The sequence below is a fragment of the Mastomys coucha genome, unplaced genomic scaffold, assembly GCF_008632895.1.
Source record: "Mastomys coucha isolate ucsf_1 unplaced genomic scaffold, UCSF_Mcou_1 pScaffold17, whole genome shotgun sequence".
NCBI lineage: Eukaryota > Metazoa > Chordata > Mammalia > Rodentia > Muridae > Mastomys > Mastomys coucha.
In genome coordinates this window covers 142,429-150,803 of record NW_022196899.1, presented here as the reverse complement: position 1 = coordinate 150,803, position 8,375 = coordinate 142,429, and the positions used below count along the sequence as shown (strand labels likewise).

The 8,375-nt window shown below is 43.5% G+C and overlaps 1 protein-coding gene across 1 annotated transcript in view; it reads right to left on the bottom strand.

Annotated features, from left to right (window-relative positions):
• Hnf4g (hepatocyte nuclear factor 4 gamma) overlaps window positions 1-7,285 on the bottom strand; it is a 124,008-nt gene extending 116,723 nt beyond the window's left edge. The window contains exon 1 of the mRNA XM_031376235.1: window positions 7,055-7,285. The gene's annotated coding sequence lies outside the window, so the exon portion shown is untranslated. The remainder of the gene's footprint in view (window positions 1-7,054) is intronic.
• Window positions 7,286-8,375: the final 1,090 nt, after the last annotated feature.

Genomic DNA, 8,375 nt, shown 5'->3' with positions numbered 1-8,375 from the left:
GGATGGATCTGGAGAATATCATCCTGAGTGAGGTAACCCAATCACAAAAGAACAAACACGGTATGCCCAGAAGTTTGGAATACAGGAAGAACAACCCACATTCCACAAGGAACTCAAGAAGAAATATCACAAATTTATAATGACTGTGATCAAAGGAAAGATTTCATTGTATCTGAGGCAGTCCCATACCAGTTTGGCAAACATTATGTTGCATGAATAGTACCAACAGCACAGGAGAAAAGTAGAAAGACTAGCTGCCTAGGCAACAAACACAATTCAGTACCCTAATAACATATGCTTAGAGAATGTGGTTTTGGCAGCTTCAGCCTCTCCTACTCTCTCATTGTCTGCATCCCATCCTTGCTTCTCCATCATGGGTACAACATTGTATAACTGGGTGAAGCTTCAAACTCTTTGCTGTGTCTCTCATCTCTCTTTTTAAAATACATACATCAAAATGCTGCAAACCTTTAAAAAAGTAATCATAATCCTATCTATTTAAATATTTTTTGGGTTTTTGTTTTTGTTTTTGTTTTTTCGAGACAGGGTTTCTCTGTGTAGCTCGGGCTGTCCTGGAACCCCACTCTGTAGACCCGGCTGGCCTACGAACTCAGAAATCCACCTGCCTCTGCCTCCCAAGTGCTGGAATTAAAGGCGTGTGCCACCACCACCCGGCCTATTTAAATGTTTTGATGGCTTCCCTTTGACTAGCCAACTAGCTTCAACTGTTGTCACCCACATTCACTATAGCCCACCTGTGGGCCTGGGCTCCTCCCCACTTTGCCTTCTGTCAAGACTCTGCCTCCGGGTGAAATCTCCCTGCTTCCAACACCTTTCTGAGTCTTCCCAACATGGCCTTATAAGAACAGAATTAATTCTTCCCTCAAATTTCTGAGTGATCCAAGCTAAATGCATTTGGTGTCATTTAATGATTTAATGTAAATTAAGGCAGAAGAGATGACTGAGCAGTTAAAAGAGCTCTTGGAGAAGCCAGAGTTTGGTCCCCACCATCCATATCAATGGGTTCATAACACCTGTAACTCCAGCTCTAGGGAAGCTTCCACACACATGCACATGAACAACTAAAAAATGTAGATAAATCCTTTTAAAAGTATTACAAATAGACAGGAGGTGGTAGTTTTAAATCCCAGCACTTGAGGCAGAGGCAGGTAGATCTCTGATTTCAAGACCAGAGTGGCCTACAGAGCAAGTTCCATGACAGCCAGGGTTACACAGAGAAACCTTATCTCAAATAGAAAACAAACAAACAAAGAATAGAAATGAAAAAATACCAGAACAACAAAAACAACAACAACAAACTTTCTAATGCATTTTGTCCTATAGTTCCAATGCATTTGTTATACATCCTGAGCTATTTATGAATTCTGCAGAAAACCACTATGATTGAACTAAAGGTAGTCACAAGAATGTGGCCCTCCACGGTATCAGCTGATTCTACCACAATAAAAATCACAGTTAACCACTTTGTCTTAAGATATAGCATAGGAAGTTTGGGTAGAGCTGCTCTTTAAGGTGTACTTAAAGTGAATGGGCAAGAAGATGTAAAGTTACTTATATCAGTACCCAAATATGTAAGCCTGGAGCTTTGCACATGACACACCAGGAACTAGTTCTCACATATGCTTTGTGACCTAGAAGGTCCTTTTCAGACCAAGTACAAGGGAACATGGCTTTGCCTTATAACACCAAGGTTTCAGCCCTCATTCGGGGATACCTGCAGCTTGAAGCACTGCATCTGTGGTTCCTTTTTGCCTCTGAGCCATGTGGCAGCACCTGAATCCCCAGCTTTGATCTCTGTGAATGTTGTACTCAACTTAACTTCTTTCTGCTTCATTTATATTGTTTATGAGATAAAGAGAATATTAATACTGACTACGTAGGATTATTATAAAGACATGAAAATTGCCTAGAGCAATATCATCTATATATTAAGAACTCAATATTAACCAAAATGTATGTGTGTGTGCATGTGCATATGCAAGTGGATATGTGTGTGTTTGACTCCTTAACTGGTCCAGCTATGAGATTAAGTCATGTTTGTAAACTACTCATGCCTGCATGTGTGTGAATGGCAAAACTGACAAAGAAGAAGATAATTCTTTACAAGGAGGAAAGTATTTGCAATTACAAGTATGCAACAAGGTGTAAGCAACTGTTGTTATCCACCCAGGGAAACTTCTTTTTAAATATAGTATTGTTTAGTTTTTGTACTAGATTTTTATTTTTGTGCTTATATGTAGGAATTCATGTGTATGAGTGTGTACATCCACATGCATGCATGAGTAGAGATAAGAGGACAAACACAGGTGTTGTTCCTCAGACAGACACCATATACCTTGTGTGTTTGAGACAGGGTTTCTCTTCAGTCTGTAGCTCATGGATTAGGACTGACCAACTGGCACACAAATGCCACAAATCTCTGCATGTATTGAGATTGCAAGAGTCAGCCCCAGCATGCCTAGCTGTTCAATGCTAGTTCTAGGGAAACTCATGCTTGTGTAGTAAGCACCTTACTGATGAAGGCATCTCCTCTGCCCCATATTTAATTCTTTGAAGGAATGGTACAAATTATGGAATTTAATTAGATGTTGTGGTGCAATATATAGAACAGGTAACAGTAACCTCAACATACATGCTCTACCTTTATCAGGAAAAGCATTCATTGATGGTTTGGGGGAGCCATTTTAGAGGGATTAGCTCTTCTTCCCTCTACCTGTTGGAGTAGGTTTATGAAAGATACTCTTGCATGCCAGATTTGGAGGCTCCCATCTTTGGGAAATTGGTTACATATGCAGTAGGGCATGCAGGCTAACTACTGCAATCCCAACACAGGAAAATCCATGTGAACCAGGTCTACCCTGTGTGTAAAAACCAAGAACTGAGGTGATAGCTAGCATTGTAGATTGCTTACCTAGAATGCACAATCTCTGTCATCACCTAAATCATGTGTGATAGAACATACCTGCAAAATCTCAGAGCATTAGCCATTGGTATTCTGTTCAAGAAATTTTCTCCTGTGCCCATGAGATCAAGGCTCTTCTCCACTTTCTTTATTAGTTTTAGCATATCTGGTTTTAGCTAAAGGTCCTCGATCCACTCGGAGTTGAGATTTGAACAAGGAGAAAAGAATAGGTTGATTTGCATTCAATATCCAGTTTATACAAAAAACTCAAGGAGAATCAAATAACCCTATTAAAAATGGGGAACAGAGCTAAAGAGTTCTCAACTGAGGAACACTGAATGGCAGAGAAGTAACTAAAGAAATCTTCAACATCCTCAGTCACCAGGGAAATGCAAATCAAAACAACTCTGAGATTCCATCTCACATCAGTCAGAATGGCTAGGATCAAAAATTCAGGTGACAGCAGATGATGGCAAGGATGTGGAGGAAGAGGAACACTCCTCCACTGTTGGTGGAATTGCAAGCTAATACAACCACTATGGAAATCAGTCTGGTGGATCCTCAGAAAATTGGACCTGAGGACCCAGCTATACCACTCCTGGGCATATACCCAGAAGATGCTCCAACATGTAATAAGGACACATGTTCCACTATGTTCACAGCAGCCTTATATATAATAGCCAGAAGCTAGAAAGAACCCAGATTTCCTTCAACAGAGGAATGGATACAGAAAATATGGTGAATTTGCACAATGGAGTACTACTCAGCTATTAAAAACAATGAATTCATGAAATTATTAGGAAAATGGATGGAACTAGAAAGTACCATTCTAAGTGAAGTAACCCAATCACAAAAGACTACACATGGTATGCACTCACTGATAATTGAATATTAGCCCAAAAACTCAGAATACCAAAGATAAAATTCACAGACCACATGAAGCTCAAGAAGAAAGAAGACCAAAATGTGGGTGCTTTGGTCCTTCTTAGAAAATGGAACAAAATACTCACAGGAGCAAATACAGAAACAAAGTGTGGAGCAGAGTCTAAAAGAAAGGAGACCAAACGCTGCCCTACCTGGGGATCCATCCCATACACAGCCACCAAACCCAGACACTATTTTGGATAACAAGTACATGCTGACTTTAGCCTGATATAGCTGTCTCCTGAGAGGCTCTGCTAGAGCTTGACAAATTCAGAGGCAGATGCTTGCAGCCAACCATTGTACTCTGCACGGGTTCCCAATAGGGTCCCCGATGGAGGAGTTAGAAAAAGGACTGAAGGAGCTGAAGGGGTTTGCAACCCCATAGGAAGAACAACAATATCAGCCAACCAGAGCTCCCAGGGACTAAACCACCACCCAAGGAGTACACATGGAGGGACCGATGGCTCCAGCAGCATATGTATAGTAGAGGAAGGCCTTGTTGGGCATCAATGGGAGGAGAGGCCCTTGGTCCTGTGAAGGCTTGATGCCCAGTGTAGGGGAATTCGAGGGCGGGGAGTGGGTGGGTAGGTGGGTGGGTGGGGGAAACACCCTTATAGAAGCAGGGGAGGAGGGATGGAATAAGGGGTTCTGGGGGGGGGCTGGTAAAGCAGATAACATTTGAAATATAAATAAAGGGGCTGGTGAGATGGCTCAGCAGGTAAGAGCACTGACTGCTCTTCCGAAGGTCCTGAGTTCGGATCCCAGCAACCACATGGTGGCTCACAACCACCCACAATGAGATCGGACGCCCTCTTCTGGTGCGTCTGATGACAGCTGCAGAAAATTACGCCAGAGCCAGCGGGGCCAAAGCGAGCCTGAGCAGAGGTCCTGAGATCAACAGCAGCCACACACATGATCAAACACAGTCATCTGTACAGCTACAGTGTACTCATACACATAAAAATGAAATAAAATAATTCTTTAAAAAAAAGAAATATAAATAAAGAAAATATCCAATAAAAAATTAAAAATAAAGAAAGGAAAGGAAATTTCATGAAAAAAGAAAGAGAGAAAGAAAGATGGCAAGCATTATAATCAATATCTACGCAGATCAAAACTACTGTGAGGCTACCAATGCCTTAGAATAACCAGTATCTGCAGCCATCCCTGGACAAAGGGTAATAAATACAGGAACACTTATTAGGAGCTCAGAACACTGTGGTGATGTCGGAGCACAGGATAAGCTAGGCAAGTGCTCTACCACCAAGCTACATCACCAGCCCTGTGACAGCATTTTTTTACAACGGCAAAACAGAACTTTCAAAATCCTGATTATTACCCACCCAGGGATGGTTTACATACTTCTCATAGTAATCTCCAAACTGAGAATCAGTTTTCAACTAGAGAGTAGCAACATTTTAAAAACTGATACCCAGTGGGCCTAGCATAGGCCTAGTTAGAGTATGTACTTTAACAACCGTTAAGCATTCATGAGCGGTACATATGAAGACAATGAAGACAACGAAGACATACACCTAAAGGTCAACGAAGATTCCACACACAAGGGGAAAGCCATCTTCTTCATATTTTACCATAAGTTACATGTTGCTTTACGAACTAGAATTCTAGAATTTATAGAAATAACAATGATTTTGGAAATAATGAATACTTCGAAAGTAAAGGATACTTACTGGGTTCATAATACTGTGTACATGCCAATGTTTAAGGTGCTGCCATTCTCTTGTTCAAAATCTGCTTGTCACACCTGGCAGTGGTGGCGCACACCTTTAATCCCAGCGCCTGGGAGGCAGGCGGATTTCTGAGTTCGAGGCCAGCCTGGTCTACAGAGTGAGTTCCAGGACAGCCAGGGCTATACAGAGAAACCCTGTCTCGAAAAAAAACAAAAACAGAAACAAAAAAAAAATCTGCTTGTCTGTTTTGAAGGTTAAAAATGGAACACTCAGAATATAGTTATTATTTGCATGCTGAGTGTTTAAAAATAATAACAATCCCTAAAATTAACTTGCTCTAGCCCATAAGCTTATAGCCAAAATTGCAGCATAAAATGTCCCTTGAAAAATCTTTACAGTGACATTTCCGGTAAGGGTTGTACCTTCCTAAAGCTTGCTTAGAACGTCCCCGTATGTATAGACCCATAAACGAAGAGGAAGAAGACCAGCAAGGAGAAAGCCAATTGCTATCAATTTCCACCACGCTTGGAAAAGCATATACAGCAATTCCCAGTGCAACCAAGGGAATACAACATTGAGTTGGTCAAGAGTTTCAGACACAGGAAGTCAGGTGGCCTGAATCAGAAGTGTGAGAACGGAGGGAGCCCGCTGATGGGTGGAGCAGGAAGATGGACTATGAGCAAACGGAGATCGCCAAGGTGGAGGAGCTTGCTGTACATCCTTGTGAAAAGAAACAAGTCACTTATAAAATAAGTTGTCAAGGAGGATAAAGTAAATAAAGCACAAACAGGAAATTTGGCCATCACTGTAAGTTTTCTATTTTCAGAATATCCCACAATGTTTTGAGCTCTAACCCTTGTCCTCAGATGAAAACAAAGATTGTTTTTGCATATTTGTCCTTTAGATCTATTTGCAGGTACCCTTAATCACATATCCCCTCAAATTGGGATTATCATAGACATTTCTAAGATCTTGTCACATATTGATGTATTGCCATTAGACACTGAATGACTTCCACTTAATCCAAACGTGGTTTAACTCAACATCCAACACCGACGGCTTCACCAGAAGGTACCTAATCCCCAAATGTCTGAAAGAGTATAAGGGAGCAAACTCGAGAAAAGGTCAGAGGGGGCAGGCATCGGCACCAAGCACCAAACCTCACACCCCTGTAGTCCAGTCACATGTACTAACTTGGACTCAGCCTCCCTCCCTCAAACCTCCAGGGAACCCCTCACTCAACACCACCAACAGACCTTGGCGTCACGTGACCAGCGACAGCCACTAAAGCTTTCCAACCACCCAAACAAAGGCAGGGCAGGTTCTCTTTTCCCTTTCCAAGGCCAAGGGCTTGAACCTTCTCAAGCTCCAGCAGCCTCCAGTCTTTTTTTCTGATCTAGAGATCAGGGTGCTCAGCCTCTCGGCCACCTTCTTGGAGGAACTCAGACTCCCTGTGCAGGACAGCCTGGTGTAGAGTGGGTCATTCCTGGGCACTAACGTGGGCAGAGCGACTCACCCACACCAGCGGCAGGCAACGGAGCTCCCCGCGTCCGCACTCAGCTGCACAGCTTGCGCTGCATCTCAGTAGCAGGTCCCCACACGCTCTGACAGCAACCGCGGGTGTTCAGGAGTGCACCGTCCCGTCTGGGGAAGTTTGCAGGCAGCCTGGAAGTTGGGTGGGGCTCCCAAGGTGGCACTGGGATTTTGTTGTTTTGTTTGTTTGTTTTTTCTTGGATCTCTGGGAAAAGATTTGGGGGGACCATATGCCGGGGAGAATATTAGCTTTGCTCAATGGCGACAGGGCCTGGGCCTGACTCTCACAGTGAGGTCTATTTACTAAACAAACTGAATGGTGGGTGGGGATGTTAAACAGTAACTAGCGAGCCTCAATGAAAACTGAAAGCAGCAAGGCAGCCTCCGCCCGCACGGACGCAATCGTTTCCCGGTTCCCCAGCCCTGGGGCTCACCAGCCAGCTACTCTCAGAGCCTTCGGGCTTAAACCGCAGAGGCCATCCAGGCATTCGCAGCCATCCCTCACTGACTGCCACATGCCCCATTCTGACTTCCAGCAGGGCGAAGGCCCCCCGGGGCTTTGAAGCCGCCAGCTTGAGCTGTGTCTGAAACCAAAGACCTTTTCCTCCCCTCGGAGACAATCTGGTCGTGGCTGCATTTATTCAGGCTAAGAAATGTTTTAGAGCAAGTGGATCCTGTGATCCTGTGATGCGTATCTAAGTCATTGCCCAAGAGGTCCAGAAAAGGGGTGGAAGTATCATTCAAGGGAATTAAATGGGTTCCTGGAGGCAGGACTGCTGCCTCACTGCTAGGGAACCCGACAATCACTTCTTTATTATTATTATTATTATTATTATTATTATTATTATTATTATTAATTTTCTTTATTTACACTTCAAATTTTATCCCCTTTCCCCATTTCCCCTCCGAAAACCTCCCTATTCCATCCCTCCTCCCCCTGGTTTGGTTGGTGGTTCAGTCCCTGGGAGTTCTGGGGATACTGCTTGGTTCATAGTATTGTTCCTTCTAGGGGGCTGCAAACCCTTCAGCTCCTTGGGTCCTTTCTCTAGCTCCTTCATTGGGGACCCACGCTCAGTCTAATGGATGGCTGTGAGCATCCACTTCTGTATTAGTCGGGTACTGTCAGAGCCTCTCAGGAGACAGCTATATCAGGCTCCTGTCAGCAACACTATTGTTGGTATCCACAATGGTATCTGGATTTGGTAACCGTATATGGGATGGATCCCCAGGTAGGACAGTCACTGGATAGCCTTTCCTTCAGTTTGTGCTCCAAAATTTGTCTCTGTATCTCCTCCCATGGGTAT